Genomic DNA, 18,805 nt, shown 5'->3' with positions numbered 1-18,805 from the left:
TGGCACAGTGAAGCTTGTTCAAGCTCATGACAGACTGTACTTCATTTCTTCTCTGCTTACTGTTGTGTGTTAAGCCATGATGCTGATTTAAGTTCAGAATACAACTCCACTTGTACTACTGCAGTAGTTTCAAGGTTGGCTTGGTTCCTGAGAAATTCAGACCTTGCGGGACCTGGACTTTGGCAGATGAAACTTTTTAAACAAGGTTACGAGTGAAGGCTGGAAAGCTTCTGCTCTTGCTCTGCTGCTTGACTTAACTAATGTTTTTACTCAGCTGTAGTGTATAGAGATATCCAAAATCACACTGAATGCACACCCCTTGCGATTTAAAGAATATGACATTGCAGAAAGTTAAGGATTTGTTTTAATAATAGGTGATTGTTCTCATAAAAAAAGTTTCCGATACACTTGAATTTCTCCTCCCATGAACATCTTCAGATGCTGGAAAGAGATAAATTTTTAATCAAATGCAAATTACCAGAATGTCAAACTTTTTGAGCAAAGTTACTCATAAAAGAGAAAAAGTTACAATATACATAAATGTAAGTTATGGATAATTATAATTTCTTCCTGAAGTCTTCTTGGGTCTTAAAGGCATGTGTAGGTAGCAGGGTAGCCAGATTTGTAGCTCAAGTGATACCTTGATTTATTAAAAACTTGCATTTAATCAGCTTACTGTCAACTTCTGCTTTTCTTACATCATCATTAAGAAATTCACTGATCATTTACTTCTTTAAAAGAGGCCCTAATTTTCCACTTGTTTTGAGAGTAGAAGCTTTTAAAATGGCTCATACAGGATTGACATATTCAATTAAAAATAATTTTAGAAGTGCAGTTCAGGATTTGTTGCTATGTTTTAAAATTTTATCAAGCTACCAGTTGCATTTTATTAATATGTAATACTATCCTACCGATGTCTGTTTAATATTATTTTTGATTATTTTTATAACTGCATTTCTTTTGGTTTAGAGGAAACTGTGTATTCATTTTTTTTTCTTTGGAAAAATGTTTTTAAAAGGGCAAACATTGGCAAGATTTTGCTTCTGACCTCTGGATTAAATTGCTCATCAGGCCAAGTCTGAATTGCAAATAAAAATGAAACTTTTGAGGAAAATTCTTGCCTGAGGTTGGATTTGTACTGATTCAACACATTTTTTATGATTAGACCATCTCCCTCAGTGCTGTTTCTGGAACAATGTGACCCTTTTAATGAATTTTATTTTGTGACTAACTGAATTTCCGTGTACGTGCTCTACTTGCTTGTGTGCTTCGTGTTTGTGATGTGGTTTCTTCTTTGTTCTACAGCACTTAAAAGCATTTATTTATTAGAGTTGAAGATAAATAAAGCATCCTGTTAGTAATTAGCTAATTTTCATTGTGTTATCCTAAAGGCCCTGGAATTGCTATATCATGACGTAGTGTTGTCTTAGAGCTTGTAAATTATGAAATGAAACATAAAATTTCCTGTGGAAGGTGATGACACTTGGGGAGAAGATACAGATTTTGGGAGGCAGCCAAATGCTGACTTGCTTACAGGAATTGGGGGACAGACCTCAAAGTCTTCCTCCATAAAAAGAGTCTGCAGGTAGTTGTGTTCGTATTTTTTACATCACTTAAAAATCAATTTCTCAGATGCAGGAAGCTGTTTTTCTCACTAAGTTCACATACATCCTTTGTGGATCTGAGTGTTAGTTTTGTCTGGTATTAGTGGGTTCAGGCGAGGCCTTGTGAGTGAGCACTCTTCATCCACAACAGTTAACTCCCCCCGACAAAACAACTCCTAATTATTTGTGAGATTCACTACTTATTTCACTGCTGTCAGTCTCTGTGTGTCAGTGTGACTGTCATAGAAACCCAGTGTAACTGGCAGTAGAAAAGTCTGGCCAATAGTGCTTTGGCATTGTGGTGCTGTAGCTGCACTTGGGCATTTAGTGATCAATTGATTGATTTATATATTTATTCCAATCACAAATGATTTTTGGATTTTATGACCTAAAGCTTCCAGTAGCAACTTTTCCACATACTGGAGCATTCAAATCAGGTAGACATTTCAGCCTTGAACTTTGATTTTGGGAAGTAGGAACTCTAGAGATTGAAGAAATCCTTGACTTCAGCTGTTTTGAACTAGGGATAGCAGTGCACTTCTGGCAGGTGTTTGGGCTGTGACCTGTATAGGAAGTTGTCTCATTCCTCAGGTCAACAAATCACTAGTCACAGTAGTTACAGAGTTTGATCTGCTGTTTATGTTTTCCAGGGATATCCATAACTGAGTTGTGCTTTATGAACAAGGGGAGGGGCCTAACAACTTGCCTGAAAGGCTGGTAAGAATTGGCAAAATTTCTTACATATATTTGTATTTCTTTCATTATTACATGTTCCTGTGTGTATGAAATCTAGAAAGCAAAATTGTCTGGGACAGTAAATAGAGAGATTAAAAATGTAGCAGTCTCACAGATTGCATTTGTTAGCCAACGATAAAGTGATAAAAGGCTGAATTCTTTTTATAGTAACAGCCCATAGTGACCTTTCTCTCAAACAGAAGGACTTTTGAATTGAGTCTGGCTAAAATATGCAAGAGTTTGAATTAGCCTGCTTGGAATACCAAATCACCAGATAAAAACAAATGTATGTTATAATCAAAATGTAGAATAATCAACTGCATATAATGTAGCTAATAATAAAGCTTCCAAAACCTTCTAAATGGGCCTTGTCAAGGTGTTTTGTTCTGCTGCTGTCTGGCTTTTGGGCAGGAGGTGAACCCACCTCCTGACTGCCCTTTCTCAGCCCCTCAGGTGTGTGTTGAGCTGCACAGACAGATGTCATTTCGGGCTGTGGTCAGGGCTCTGTGCAGGGCTCTGTGCCAGGGGAATATTGCCCAGCTCTGAGCTCAGTGCTCCCCTCCAGGTGTGCTGAGGTGTGGGCTCCCCGGAGCCTCCCTGCTGTCACAGAACGGCCCTTGGCAGAACAGCACAGTCAGTGTAGGCAAAGAGCAATAACAGTTTAATCATTTGTAAGACTTTCACTGATCTGAGAAATCATTCCTGAGACCTACCCAGGCAGAAGCTTCTTTCACAAGGAAAAGTCATTTACACTGGGAGAAAGGAACGTAATTAAAAAAAAAATTGGTCTCTTCAATGACTTAAACCAGAGGACGGCTGTACTTACTAATAATAATTCAAACTTCTAAAAGCTTCTTTTTTTTTTTTTTTATTAGTCTCCTTTTAAATTTGTTTTAGGAAAAGTAGATTTTCGGGTAAAATATGGGGATACAGTGTACACAGTACAAGCAAAATTGAAAGCTATGGCTTCTGAATATCCTAAGGAATATAAAAGAGGTGGGAGAATTCTTAGGGGATTTTTCACTATAATAGTCAGCCTGAGATGAAATTTAGAGTATTTAGAGCAAAGTAAAATTATTGTAGGGGTGAAAGGGAATAAAGTGGCAGGAATAGAATCTCTTATCAAACAGCCTCACTACTAGTTCAAAATTACGTAAAAAGGTATCAGACAGTCAAATGAAATGCTGTTTGTGGAGACATGATAATCATGCATCTGTTGTTTTTCTGCTGTGTATTTGTGAAGGAAAGCAATGTGCAGCTTTGAAAAGCTTCCTGTTACTTCTGCTCTGAAGAAACAGTTCTAATTGTGCTATCATTACCAAAGGGCTTTCTTACAGAGTTGGTGTCCTAAGACTGCTTTCTTGTTTCAGAAGTGAGGTATTCTCTGTATTCCTTTTAAAGAGTATGTCACCCTTAATCAGGAGAGCCATACATTTTCAGAATGATGGTGCTTTCAATTTATTGCTTGTCAGCCCTAAAGAATGCTAGTCATTTTCTTTACAAGTGCAACTCATTGACTGAGACTGCTAACTTACAAAGCAATTTTGGGTTTATTTTGATTGGTTATTGGTTTGTGGCTTTTAATGATGAGATTGAATTGCATTTCTGTGCAATAGACATTGTGGTGGAAAATCTGGAAAGTTGGAGCCATTTGGAGCTGCTCTTACTCCCACTGAGGTCAGCAGTAGCATTTCTGTGGCTTTCAGTGGGAGTAACATTATACTGTCTGAATGTAAAGACTTTTCTTTCAAAAAACACTTAAAATAATCTGCTTTAGTTAAGGTTACATGAAAACTAAGTAACTATTGTACTACTTGTATGTGAAAAAAAAAAGGTATTTCCTAAGTAGGAGAAAGAAGTCATAACCATTTCTGTTGTGCCAGCATATTGGGTTTTTTAATACTACAGCTCTGGAAGTCATTGCACCACAAAAATTGGTTATCTAGAGTAGTTGGGATTATATCCTCCAGTGTGTTTTGTTATATTGTCTGTGGGAGTAGATTTGAATGGACTGAGTGCCTTGTCACAAGACAGGGAGTGTTGCAGGATGAATCCTTGCTGGTATTAATGGTCACTTAAAAAAGGAATCTGGATTGGAGAGGAAGTGTCATCTCCTGAACACATCTAGTTTTCAAAACTGTGTATTCGTTCTCAACTTTTTATTAAAAGTTAATGATTATTAGTGACATTTTCACGTATGTCATTTAAGAAAAAGGTTCTTGTCTACAGAGGTGAATATTTCAAAAAGTGAGGTGCTATGTGTGCTGTGCAATAACTTTCATAAGATTTGTTTTCAAGCTCCTCTATGAAGCTGTTATTACCGGTGAAATTGGCATAAAAGCTTCTAGCCCAAAGGTGCCCAGAAATGATTTCTGAAACATGGAAAAATAAGTGTCTTTTCAGAAATTAATACTAAATAGTCATTTCCAGAACTGTAGTTGTGTGATTTAAATGGTCAGTTTTGCTTGCAGTGTACAAAATGGAGTTGATTTGAAATGTGTTCCAGACTGCCAGATTTCAGACCTCAGCCATTCAAAATGGGTGGTTTTAAGCTGTTAGGAACATTTTTTTCCCCGTGTAATTAATTTTCTTTCCCTAATTCATTGCTCATAGATTTATGTCTGCTTATTTTGGGTTTCTACCATATTTTCTGGAATGATCAACAGTGATGAATTAATCTTAATTGATGGATTACTATACATTAATCAAACTCTTACTTAATGTGCTTGATATTTCTTGTGAGTAAGCTATTTTTTTAAAACACTGTCTGTAGTTAAGTTTATTAAATTAAAACTTGAGCATGTAAGAGTCTTTGTCACATATGGGAAGCACAAGATATGACCCAAATACTCAAATTACCCAAAGTTAGCATTTTGTTTTATAAGCATTTGCAGCACAAACAAATCTGAACTAAGTAATTTTAGAAAGGAATTTCCCCACCATATAGTATACATTATATGTAGATATTAATTATGAATTTTTCATCTGTAGCTCTTGGAAGTTATTTTTATCTGGTTTATCTGATGCCAAGTCTGTTTGTCTTGAATGGGAAGTTTTACTATTGTCTCTGCATGACATGGTTTACAAACTAAGTCTGATGACTTTGTGTTGTGTGCCTGAGAATTTACCTTTACATGATTATCTTTAGTTAATGATCATACAAGCCTTTCAGAATTACTGCTGAGTCCTAATTTTGCCTTCATTGTTGTCCACATCATTGTAGTGCCTTTGGTGGTGTTGAATAGAGATTTAAAAAGTACATTGGATTCCTAAGTGCAATATGCATGGATTTAATAAATGATAACTTATGGAGCATCAGAACTACTAAAATACTGAAATACTGATGACTGAAACAGGAAGATTTTTTTTTGTAGAGTGTCTACTAAATGTTTGCAAAATTCTTAACCTCTCTGAAGTAGAATTTCATTGAATTGCCTGGCTCAGGTTGGCCTTAGAAGTCTGTATGATACATTATTGTGTGCTGCCCTGCTTTCTGCTTCGTGGCTTGGAGAAAGAAAACTTGCTTCATCTGAAATGCATCAGTATTCAAACCTGGATGCTTTTCTGGACTCAAAGGACTGATAATCTGTATTTGGGATAAGCATGTGGAAACATGCTAATGTACACCTATCAATGGAGCTGTGCCTCCGTGCACACATTAGTATTGAGAACAAATATGTAACTTCTGATCCTTGAGATACAAACTGCCAGTGTTTGTGTTCTGGTCAAACATGCAATGCAGCTCCTCTGTCATATCTTTGCTGGCATATTCCCAGGTGCCATACCAAATTTCCCCATATGGAGCCAATGAGGAGATGACAAGTTCAGAATTTAATTTGTACTTGCACAGAAGGAGTCATGGTAGCCTTCTTAATATTCATTCAGTGTTCTTGGAGACATCTCTGGCAAGTAAAATGGAGTAAGATGGGCACGGTCTATTAAAACTACAGTGAATAAAACTTTAAGACCCAGTCTCTTAATTTACATTTCTTACAGCAACACCTCTATAGAATTGACAAGACATAAATATTAGACAAATTTTCTCCTTCTGTTTAGATACATTAAAGGCCATTTAAAGTGGTTAAAGGAAACTTGGATGATGAAAATAATTAAACAAAAAATATGAAGTATTTTCTTAGAAAAATGTTGCAATACCTGGTCCTTAGTAAGCCTCCCCTCAGAAACATATCCTCACAAAACAGGTACAGGTGGAACTGAAATGCACCCAGATTGGGTGCTGCACCATCCCATGGTGACTGTTTTTAACTTCTTCTTCAGGTGTTAAAAAGTATACTTTATAAAATAGGACAGGCAATTTTATTTGGCTTTTGGCTGCTTTCTTGATTTTTTGTAGTTTCAGTATTATTCTTCCATCGTAAACTTTCATGCCTTGTGGTAAGCATTGATTATTTTTCTTTTCTTGAAGTTTTACATTGGTGCTGGGCTTCAACAGGGATGTACATGGAACAAATCTTCTGAAACTGATTTGCAGCTTTGCTGTAGAAACATGTTGGAAATGGTCCGGAAGAATTTTGTGAGATTTTTTTTTTAGTCTTGCACAACTTAAATTAAGGGTCTTCCTGTTAAAAACCTCATGACTTCACTGAATTTTGAGGTAGATTCTAAACTACCTACGTAGTGAAGTTGAGAGCGTTTGGACTCTAATGAAACAGTCCTTTTTTCATTTTACATTTAAAGCTGAATTTTTACTCCATCTGGAGGGTCACACATGAACAACTGCAGAGATGTGCTGTCCCATGAGAGTTCTGGCAGGGATTGTTTCCCTGGAATGATGCATTCAGGAACAGAAGGGAAACGTGCCTTGATCTGTCTCAGAAGCTTAAAGCATCACTTGTTCCTCCTCTCCTTCCTGACTGGAATTCCAGCAATTGTTGTAGCTTTAACATCGCCCACATCAGTAGAAAGGAAGACTTTGTTTCTTGCCTCTGCTCCTGACCACTGCCAAGATGGACCTCGGGCATTTTTGACTGGGATTATGAGGGCATATTTATCTCATTAAAATGATCATTATCATATTCTTTTGTTGACATTATCTTCAGCATGTTCTTTCTTTTAATTAAATTGTAGCTTGTTGTATGGTAATTCTTCTGCTTTCCTGAAGTGTTTCTTCTCCTTAAGACAGATCTCTGTACAGAATCTGAACTGACAGCTGACAGAAGATTGACTTCATAATGCTGTAATGGATTGCAGTACTTTTTGTTTTAGGCATTTTTTATCTTGGCACTAGGCATTTGTGAAAATATTTGCTGGGGTTTTTTTCCACGTTTTTCTATATACATGTATAGGATGATATTTTGGCACAAAAATGTGACACTTCATTTAGTGACAAAGAAAATTCTCACCATTCTTGGAGGAAGTTTGTATGTTTGATAGTTGCACGTCACTCTCAGGGTATTTCTAGATACAGGGGGCAGCACAAAGATTAGATGTTTTCCAGCAAGTGTTAATGCAGTATTATATCTTTCAAGAAGGTTTTTTTAATGGAGCTGAGTTTAGAAGTATGTTTGAAAACAGCCTTGTCACACGTGTCATCAAGGTCAGAAGGGAGAGAAAGCAGACATTTCAGTGTTCTAGCTAAGCTTTGTGAAAGGACTGTAGGATGCTAGTGCTTGCTAACCAGTGAACCAGTCTCTTCATGCCGCTAGAACAGTCCTGCAGGAGAGATGATGCAGTTTGTCCTGTTCCATGAAATTTTGAGCTTACACTGTGTGGGAATCGGAAGGTTAAACTTTCAGGTGCTATAGTTGATAAAAGCCACTGACTGATTACGAACCCAAAGTGGCACCATATGAAAGTCTGGAGTGCAAGGTGTGGAAAAGTCCCCAAATGAGGTTGGGGGTGTGGTGTCTGTACTTGAAAATTCTCTAATTGTTGTTGTAGTGGAGAACAGTGGTTTGTTCTTGGTATTTATAGACAATGGAGACTTTTTTGGCGTTTTTATCGTGGTGTTCCGCCATCAGTTCTGGAGAAATGTGAACAATTGGTTCCATGTTGTAGCAGCTTATTGGTGGTGAATACAGTTCATTCCTTGGAGTGCTGCTTTAATTTCAAATAAACATCTGACTGAAAAACACTTAGCTGAGCACTGGACCTAATTAACACTATCATTACATGTTCTGCATTTATTACTTCTATATTACTTACAGTTTTGGGAAGCTGACATGCATGTTGGTGGCATTCAGTTGTTAATTAAAAAACGAATAAATAAACATTAGCTAGACTAATATTATGCCCCCAGACCTGGAGGTGTGCAGCCTGATGAAAAGCAGACTTTCTGTAGTGCCGTTTCTGTGCCAGTGACATTGAAGCATAATGCTGCTTTGTATTATTCTTATAACTTGAAAAAAAAAATTCTGCTGATTTATTGGATTTATTCCAGACTTAAAAGTATGTAGAAGCATACTACTGCTGTGTAAACCCTTTCTGCCAGCAGGTGGAAATATATATACAACTCATCCTTTGACTTATGTCTTTCCCTGGCTGATGTTTCTTTCCCAATGACTGAAGCTGAAGGTTAGTAAAAATCCTATTAAAAATTTCGACATAATGGATCTTGAGGTGCCAAAGCTTGCAAGTTCTTCTCTTCAACAGAAACTGGAGAGTCTAGACTTTCTGAGGGGTGGGAATACTGGGATAGCGTTCTGTATTACCCACTAGAAGCAATTAAATGCTGCAAACGTTGGTGAAGATGCCTGTGGTATGTTTCTGGAATGATTTTGTGTGGATGGGGTTCCTCTGTTGACCTTGGGACTGCTGTATTGCAGTAAATTTACCTGTGGAATAGTACTAAGCACATATAAACGTGGTCTTTGCTAATGAGTTTGTAGTTGACACAAAGCTCCTCTGGCTTTTCATGGCAATCTTTGCTGTTTGGAATTCAGAGCTAGGCATGCTGTTCTGGCACAGTAGGACATTTATTGAAAATTGAAAATAACATCACGGAAGTAATTTTTCCTGTTTGAGTTTACATAAGATCTGAATTAGATCCTGGCTTTGTATTTGAGATTGAAGTTTTGTGCTATTTCTCTTACTATATAAATATTATATGGTAAAGAGTTGCTATTATTTATGCCATTTCAGTGGAAAGTCAGACTTTCAGGTCAGGCAGAGTTGTGGGATAATAAGCTTGACAAGGCACTAGGTGAGATATTGTAAATCCAGTTTTTAAGGACTAAAAGACCGAGGAAGACTGTATTTAAGTCAAGAGAAGGAGAAGACATAAGAGGCATTGATCCTTGAGGGTCAGAAGGCAAATTTTAGAAATGAATTTGGAAGGTCTTGAAGTCTATAGCATGTCTGCAGTTATAAAATAGCTAAAATAGCTGTATATTTTTATTAAAAGTGGTGACAGTGCTCTGTATTTGCAGTACAGCATTGAGGTGGTGTTAAAGCTGCATCGAAGGAAGCTAAATAAGAAAACCTGTGGGATTTTGAAGGTATCATTCTGCATTTCTTTACTGTCTCTAATTCTGCCCAAAGGTGAATTCTCAAGGTGGGAGAGCTCACAAGCTCATACTGTGTTAGGCAAATTAGAGGTGAGCAAACTGCCTGTACTCTGTGCTGGAGATGATTTTTCTAGGCTGGAAGGAAAGAGTTACAGACAAACTTGGAGCCTATGGAAAAAAGGTCTTCACTCAGTGGAATTTGTCAAGCAGACACAGATATGCCATGGAATTTTTCACACTTGTTAATAGCTAATGGACTGTCTGGCAGCTCAGTTTAAGTACAAAAACTCTTGCCTTCCTTTTTTCTGTGTAGCACCACATGAGGAGAGAGCATTGCTGCATCATCCAGTGATTTTGGGGTGTTATATTGAGAGCTGATCCCACCCTGATTAACTTCTGAGAACAGGCAGCTCACAGCATAACACAGTTCTCTTTTTTTTAAACTTATTTTTTCACTTTTCTTTCCTGCTTGATTAATATTACAGCTATTTTTGCCTGAAACACAGAATTATTTCTCTGTACAGTTCTCATTGAGAGATCCAAAGGGCTTCTTTCCAAGTATACCACAATTAAATAGGAAAAGGTTATCTGGTCTTTCTGAGAACTCATTTAAAATGAAGGGAATAAGAATATTTTCTCAATTTTTTTTCCTGAATAATAACGTGCAGAGATTACATTTTGCATCTCGGTCCAAAATCCAATCAATTCTTTTTTATTTCTGTATGTAATGTAATTCCTTGGCATTTGAAGAAGATGGCACTGGAAAACAGTGCATATGGGTTGGGTTTTTTTCTTTCTATAAGTAAGTTATTTTGATGTAATGAATAGAAGCCCATCCTCTGTCAGAAAGAGTTGATCAAATGTGAATTAAATAACCAGACTGTATTAAAGTCTGTTACTAAAATGGGAAATGTTAATATGATTCATTCAAAACCTTATGTATAAAATACAGTAGATAAAGAATTATCTTGGTCTGCTAAAGTCAAGTTAATTGGAAGGGCAGTGCAAGAGCAGGTGGCATTTTGTTTTGTCATGTTGTGACCACAGGGTGTTTGAGAATAGTTTGAGTTTGTTAAAAGGCAGATTTTGCTGGAAGGGATAAATGCAGGATTGTGTTCTGTCAATTTCTAATAGGAGTGGAATTTCATTAGCACTACTATTCATTTGTGTTGTGGGAGGAAGAGTAAAATAGATTCTCATTGACTTAAAATGTCACTGTCAATTCTAGCTGCTGGAATTCTCTGCAGTTTGTTGGCTGAATATATGAAAGAAAATAGGACTATGGGTCAGCCCTGTTCACTCTAATTAGGATCTGTGTGGTTTTGTGTGGGCTCATACATTTGTGGGTTTTGTTGTAGTTGTATAACATTGTGCCTTTGTCTTTCCTTCTAACACCCACATGCTCTTTGCTTTCTGATAGTGCTTCATATTTATTTCTGTAATGCAAACTGTCCTCTTGATTGCAGAAGCATAATTTGTTGTGCCAATACTTCATACCTTTCTGTCCCTGATCTCTTGACGTTTCTTTGCTTGGTCTGTCCAACATTAAGTTTACATTATTTTCTTGTCCCACTGCTGACAGTCCTTTCTTCAGTGTTTTTCCCAAACTTGTGTTTGTCTTATCCTTCAAAGAGCTGTATGACAAATCTATGTGTGTCCCTATTTCTCTCTCACATTCATTCTTCTGTTCTGTCTTGTTCTGTTCTGTGTTCTTGTCACAAATTTCAGAATACTCTTTACAGGACAGGCTTTGAAATCCAAGTCTGCATACTGGCAGGATGATATATGTGATTAGGTTTTGCTTTTGCTTAAACAGAAGAATTACCATCTCTGCCAGTTTCAAACACATAGACTTGCAAGCTGGCTACTAAATCCTAAACTTCTTGGAATAAGGTTTCTTACCTTTTTTTGTTTTGGTAGAAATACTTACAGTAAAGATTACTGGAAAATTCTGTCCTCCCTGCTCAGAGTGACAGATGATATTGATATGGAATTTCCTGCTAGTTGTTATGAACAGCCTTCGAATTATGGCTGCCATGAAATTCTGTATTAGCACACAGTGAAGTGACTAGAAAACGGAGCAATGAACTCAGAAATAGCTGTTGTTAATCTTGCATTCAGAAGTACCACATTAGCTGAAAATCACTTCAGCTTCTGGTGACTTTCTGGTCCTGTAACTTGTGAAGAGGAAGTGTGATACTCCTACCATCATCTTCTATCTATTAAAAAAGAAAATCACGTGAGGTAAGGCTTTCCTTTATAAATGATCGATCTCCCCATCAAAATTTGTAATAACTACATTATTTTTTCCTGATTTTCCTGCAAGTTTTTAAACTTGCAGAATAACTGCCTACATTCCTTTTTCTGATAACCTCAAAGGCAATTATATTACCTGGAAAGGTTTCATTGCTTGTTCTGTGATATTTTTAAAGTTACTATCATTGTTGTTCACTACAAGCACTGAAGACCTCCTCTTTACAGGTCTTTGAGGGAAAATGAGGTGTCCCTGCAAACACTTGGGTACTTCCTCCTTGGTGCAGAGAGAAAAGTTTGATGTCCTTATAGCAGCAGTTGTTAATGGCAGTGTGTGCAACAGGGAGGGTTATTTCTCTAATTCCAAAAGAGCACGTTAGACATAAACAATTAGAAATACAAGTATTGTTAATCCCCCAACTGTTCTATAGTAGTTAAAGTCTAGCACTTCCTTTTTTAAATATGGCTTTAGTTGAACTACTGCTTCTCAAAATATTTCCACTTATCTCTGAAGTCGTAATTATGGTATTCATCATATTTGAATATAATTGCTGCACTTTGCATTCTGTTCAAGTCATAGGATTTCAGTAAGGAATTAATTTCAGCTATTGCTCTCTTGCCTACTGGAATCTGAATTTTGGTCTTCATCTCCTTTGGTTTTTATCAGTTAGAGTGTAATGTTTCTAATGAGGCTGTCTCATGCATAGAATATTACTCTAAAATGGAGCTAGACATTTACAAAATAATAAGCAAATACCCTGTAGATGGTTAGAGGTGGTTATCAGGTGCACAGAGATTCTGGATACAGCAGCTGTAGCAGACCAATGTTAATACTGTTGTAGACAAATTCTTCTAAATTACTTCATCTCTTTAGAGAAAAATATTATCTCTGTATAAGAAGACTTGTGAAGCGTTTGAGGTGCTCTGCTTTACAAAAGGTAAATTGCTGCATAGTTACAAATATTTATTCTGCTGGGTGCAATATTAATGAGTAGAATAGACCACTAATAAACACATGCCTCTCTCACATGTCCTCAAAGAATTAAAACACTCAAAAAAGGAATTGGAATATTTAGAGACTGGTAGATGAAGACTTTATGAAGCATTTTCAAAAGCTTGATAAATGCTATGAACTGCAGATGTATCAGCTTGTTCACTGTGTGCTGCCAATCACACAGAAATGGGGACGAAGCTTTGAAGTAATGTAGGACTATATAATAATATTATTCTGTGCCTTTTTGGAATGTGTGACCTCTTCATGGAAAGAATTGCACATCTGCACTCCAAAGTAGATATTCTCAGTTTGGAAGTGATCAGAAAAGAGTTGCTAAGCCCAGTCATTTTCTATTGCAACCATGGTGATTTATGTATTTAAATGTTACAAATTTCCTCCTAAAAAAAAAAAAAAATAGCGTTTGTATTTGGTCCCTCTTTATTTGATTTGGAAAGGCTTTCTCTGGTGGGTAAATTTGTCCTGATTTCCACCAAAATTAACATCATGAATAGCTGTTCATTGGAGAGCAGTAGTGTTTGAGCTCCTATCAGTGAGAACTTTAATGGGTCAGGATGATGCTTGACCTTGTCCCTGCCACCCTTCTCTTTCCCGTATCTCTGCTGAAGAGAGAGTGGGTTTTGGGAGAAGTTCCTCACAGCAGCTCTCTCTCTTGCTGTTTCCCCAGTGCTGGGTCCCCTCCCTTGCTGCTGCTGAGCCGTGCCTGGTGCCCTCTGCTCTGCTGTACTGACGTTCCTGCTGCACACACTGGACACAGGAATGTGCACGTCAGAGGCACTGCAGTAGGGAATGGGGCCTGGGAGGTTTGTGGAGCATCCCCAGCTCTCCCCACCAGCCCAGGGTTGGAGACAGGCTCAGCACATGCAGAGCAAAAATCATTCTGAGGCTCTCTGGATATTTTTCTCTTCTTAATCAGTCTCTTACTGGGATGCTGTGAAGTTTCTTAGTCCTTGGGCTTTTTTTCCGTGTGCAGCTTTGCAGCTGAGCAATTGTAGCAATACCAGAGTTCAATTTATCAGTATTTCTTCAAGAGCTTGGGTCCTTGACTGATTTGTGGAGGACAAATGAAAAGAGCAATTGCAAATGGGTCTCTGTGCTATTAGAGCTCTAAACAGCCTTCCCTCTTGGCTCTGTGTCAGATCATACCTCAAAGGAGGGATGGGTGGGCTATGAACCTTTAAAAAGATTTAAATACTTAAGTGCAGGGTCAACTTTTTGCATCAGTGGGTGTCTTAAACTGGTCTCAGAGTGCTCAGCAATAATAATTTTCTTTAATATTTTCAGGTAGCATTGAAGGTGGTAATTCAGTAGCAAGTGTTTTGAGTTCTTACATTTCTTAATAATATTTCCCTATAATTTACTTCTAACTTCACTACAGAACCTCGGTTTTGGATTAATTTTTAAAAAGCACAGTTGCAGCTTCTTGTGCTGTGGGGGAAATTTGTGTCTAATATATCAACAGCTGCACAAAAAGTGGTAAGTCAGAGAGTGAACCAAGGCAGGAGAGGAAGAGGTTGTTAGGAAGATCTTTTAAAGGAGAGACATTAGCATACAACTTCCTTCATTAGTCAGCTATTTTAGGGTATTCCATCAATGCATGACATTAATCAAGGGAAAGGGTAGCTTGTGGCCTCTACCCTGTAGATCCTTGAGGCTGTGTCACCTCTCTTCCCATACAGATTTCTAGACTTGGCCTGTTTCTGGAGCTGTCAGTTCCAGCAGACTGCAGCACTGGCTGTTCTCCTCAGTGGCAGCCCCCTTTTTTTTGCTTTATTCCTCTCAGGTGTGTGGAAAGTGGCAGGCTTGAATTGATTGTGGCAAGAAGCCAAAAGAGTTGATGCAAGAAGGCTGTCATCTTCTGGCACACAGAATTGGTTTCTAGATGTGAAATCCGTGCCCTGATCCTTTGCTTCACCTGCTGTTTCAGTGGCACTGCTTGGGTTCAGTCTGTCACTGAAACACTCCTGCTTTGTTATTTACACATGGTTCTCTGTGGCTGATTTATGACTCGGTGCCTGCTCTCTTCATTTCTCTATTATTTCACATATGAAAAGGATGCATTGGCCACTGTTAAAGAAGTAGCCTTATCAAAGAGAAAAGATAATTACAAATCACCATTAACATTCTTTAGGAGTGGCTAATTGTCAGAAATTGGGAGGAACAGCAGAATGGAAAAGTTTATATGCCAGTATCTCTGGCCTCCTGTTTAAGCATCAAGCCTGCCTTGTGTAATAAAAGCTATTTATAAATTGCTGCTCTGTTAAACGTGTACAGAATTTTACGATGCATAAATTGGGAAGCAGAGCCAGCTAAGGGACTTAGCAGAGTGATGAATGGATGACAGGGTGCAAGACTGAAACTGTGTTTTATTCATGGATTGTGAGGTCAAGAAGAAGAACTGCTGGGAAGGGCTGGCAGTTGAAGGAGAAAGATACAGAACCCAAGAGATAAAGGATGGAGTAATCTGAGAATTACCAAGTCACATTGGCACACTTCTTTTTGACAGTTACAGCTTCAGGTAGTAGCTTTTTATTTCTACTTTGCTACATTTTCAGGAGTTATTTTTATTCTTTCTCTCAGTTCCAGTTGCATCACTGTCATCAGCCATTTCCAGTGTCACAGCCCTAATTCTCCTAAATCTCTGTAATTTATTCTCTTACATTTTAAGGAACAAGTAAGAAAAGGGTTCCCTCCTCTTTTGTTTTGATACAGCCACCCACCCCCACCCATTTACAGTGTAGAAGGTGTGTGATCATGCAATCCAAAATCATGGTTTTGATCTGGGGCCCAGCTAGAAGTTCATTAATCTGTTCAATTTGGGCTGAACTTGTCAGGGCTCCAAAGATTGTTAGAGGCTGATAACTCATTAAGATGCTGTTTAATTCTGTTGGTCACGCAGGTATTCATGAGCAGAATGCAGTTAATTCCAAACACATGAGTTGAGTTCAGTGGTTTGCAATCATTATTTGTAGTTTTGTCACAGGATATGTTCAACCCGCAGGTGCATTTTATATCCACAAATACCACAGAGTGAAAAACAAACCAAGACGAGGCTAGAATACATCTGCTTTGGACCAATTAATGAAATCTGATTTCCTTCCATAATTTTATTGTAGGATCTTCCTGTATTTAATTTAAAATTGGCGGATAGATTGTTTAAGGAATATGTGGTTGCTCTTAAAAATGCATTTTTTTCTCTTACACGTTCCTGTGTCCTCCATCTGTAAGGATTTCTGCCAAAAAACATTGGAAAGGAAATTAAAGAGGCACTCAAGATAATCATCACACAGAGAATTCCCTTACCTGGTAGCAGATGAGAAAATATACCCTGATTAGTTTTACAGTAGCAATGGCCTTTAGTTTTCTTCTGGTAGCTTGTACAGTATTTTAAGAAAACAAGTGAAGTAAAGGACTTAAATGTTTGGGGAAACTGCAGCACTTTATTCATGCAGAAATTACAAGAGATTTCACTTTTACAAGCCCCAGTATCCTGACATACTCTTGCTGTTGTCACGCTGTAATGCTGAAATTTGAATTTAAAAAAACCATAGGCAAGCAGTATTAAAAAGAAAACATTTGGTTGTGATTCTTTATAAATGGGACACATCTGACAGTGCCTGCAGTGTTGGCTTTGGTCTAGTTTGTGTGTTGCAGACTAACAGTGTTTGCTGGGCAGATTTTACCCTGCCTTTGCCACCAGCGTGGCTGAAGACCTCTTTAGAGCATGGAGGGAATGGGTTGAGGATGGGTTCATTCTTTTCACAGCACCTTTTTCAGCAGAGTGGTATATTTTTGGTAATGGTCTTTGCTCCCCAGGTCGGTACTCCCAGTGTCAATGTGATGAGGCTGTAGTCTGGGAATGGGTGTGTGGGATCCACAGCAGTGACTCCAGTGGAGCTGACAGACCCCATGGGCACTCCTGCTCTCTGGAATTGCTCTGGGTGCTGGCTGGTGTCCTAGGAAGACTGGCTGTGCTCCATGGAGGGTTTTTCTCAGCCCTCCCTTAGTTCACCAGTATAGCCTATATTTGTCTTAAAATGCTAATTTTACCTACACGTTGATCCAAAATGTGACAAACTTGTTTGGTGCATCTGTCCTCAATGTGTGGACTAAGGTTCTTCACCCTACAGTGAGTACTTGGACTTTTATTTTTTTTTTCTACAGCAAATGCAATTTGAGGAGGATATCAATTTGTTTGCACTGATAGTACCTTGTGGTTGGAATAACATAAATGTCTGTTCTGCAAATAATGGCAAGTACATCCTGCATGCTAAACAGAGTGCAAGGGGAGTGTGTAGGATGTTTTGTGATTCTAGATCTTAACTTTGAAGTTAAGGAACTGTTAGCTCTATGGTAAAGTTAATATTTTTGAAAAAGCAGTTAGGCCAGTGTTTTTTCCTAATAGTAATAACTTGATACTTGCCTTCTAAACTGTCAGTGATGTTTCTTTTAGGGGAGCATATGTTTGCTAGCTATTTATTTTATGCAGAAAGGTAATATATATGTATGAATATTATTATTGTTGTTAGTATTGTACAATAATCAGAAATGGCTTTCCCACCACTCTCAATAAAATTTTAAAATTAGGGGTGAGAACCAGCCTTTCAGTTTGCAAATTAAGCAATGTGAAGTAGCACATATGAAATCCCATGCAATTTTTCGCTTTTTATACTGTTCAGAGTAGGAAACCATTTTGCCATGGAATAGGACTGGGTTTACAATAGTTAATAACAGCACTTCTTGGAAATGCTACAAAGATGGCATTGCCTGTTTCCACTATGACAGTTGGCTCACTAAGTGCTATATTTTCTCTTAAGTGATTTTCCTGCTGTTATTTCCTCCCTGAAAAGTTGATGGTTGAATCAGTCCCTAAAAGCAGAGTGCCCCTGTGAGAAGCTAGGGACACACAGGAAACAAGCTTAGTGTCAACACAGGTGTTGGCTCCCATGAGCTGGATTTGCATGCTGCAATCAGATAAAATGATGCAGTGACGAGAATTCATTCTTTTAGTGTCTGTTACCTTGTGCTTTCTGTATATGAGATTTTTATGGAAATTAATGGACATGCAGCATTATGCATTTGGCTTGAAATATGAAGTGGGAAGGAGAGTACATGATGTCTTAGAGCTCTGGAAAGGAAGCAAATTGCATGCCTACCTGAAAATAAAAGACTCACTGACATGGTGTTTAATGTGTTTTCCCAAGACAGCAATTACGTATTTTAATCCTGAAGTCTATAAAGTATATGCATTACATGTGTCACTTTTGTATACATTGTTTTGCTTCTCTCTGGATTTGACAAATTAGACTTGGTTTGGACCAAAGCCAAATAATATGAGCCAATTTCATGCCTTGTGAGTTACTGAAGAGAATGTTTGGTACCTAAAGCTTCAGTTTGCTGGCTCCCCTCCCATTTCTCTTAATCCCTTTGGGAATCTTGGTTATAACGCTCTTTCAGAGGCTACACAGTTTTTGAAGGGTGGGTTGGTTACTATACCAGTGGAATGGAAGGAATTTTAAATATGATCTCCCTTTCCCCTGACATTTGTCCTTTTCTGATTTGCAGTCTCCTTTTTGCTAATTCTAGAGAGCAACTATGTGAGATCACAAAATACGCTTTGATCTTAATGGATCCCTGTCACAAAAATCACTATCTGAACTTGGGATCAGAGGATGTTGAGGGCAATAATTTGATTTGTTTTCTGTGCCTCTGCAATATATTTGTTAAAGATTCCA

The 18,805-nt window shown here is 37.9% G+C and overlaps 2 protein-coding genes across 4 annotated transcripts in view; one reads left to right on the top strand and one right to left on the bottom strand.

The window, feature by feature from the left end:
* TANGO2 (transport and golgi organization 2 homolog) overlaps positions 1–18,805 on the bottom strand; it is a 423,798-nt gene that overhangs the window by 42,756 nt on the left and 362,237 nt on the right. The window lies entirely within an intron of this gene.
* Positions 1–18,805, top strand: part of ARVCF (ARVCF delta catenin family member) — a 251,817-nt gene that overhangs the window by 12,263 nt on the left and 220,749 nt on the right. For 2 of the 3 annotated variants that reach the window (XM_066331417.1, XM_066331416.1), the window contains one exon: positions 2,255–2,321. The exons of the other annotated variant lie outside the window; for it this stretch is intronic. The gene's annotated coding sequence lies outside the window, so the exon portion shown is untranslated. The remainder of the gene's footprint in view (positions 1–2,254; positions 2,322–18,805) is intronic. 3 annotated transcript variants of the gene reach the window in all.

This window comes from Sylvia atricapilla, chromosome 17 (genome assembly GCF_009819655.1).
Source record: "Sylvia atricapilla isolate bSylAtr1 chromosome 17, bSylAtr1.pri, whole genome shotgun sequence".
Taxonomy (NCBI): domain Eukaryota; kingdom Metazoa; phylum Chordata; class Aves; order Passeriformes; family Sylviidae; genus Sylvia; species Sylvia atricapilla.
This window is presented reverse-complemented; position numbering and strand designations above follow the sequence as displayed.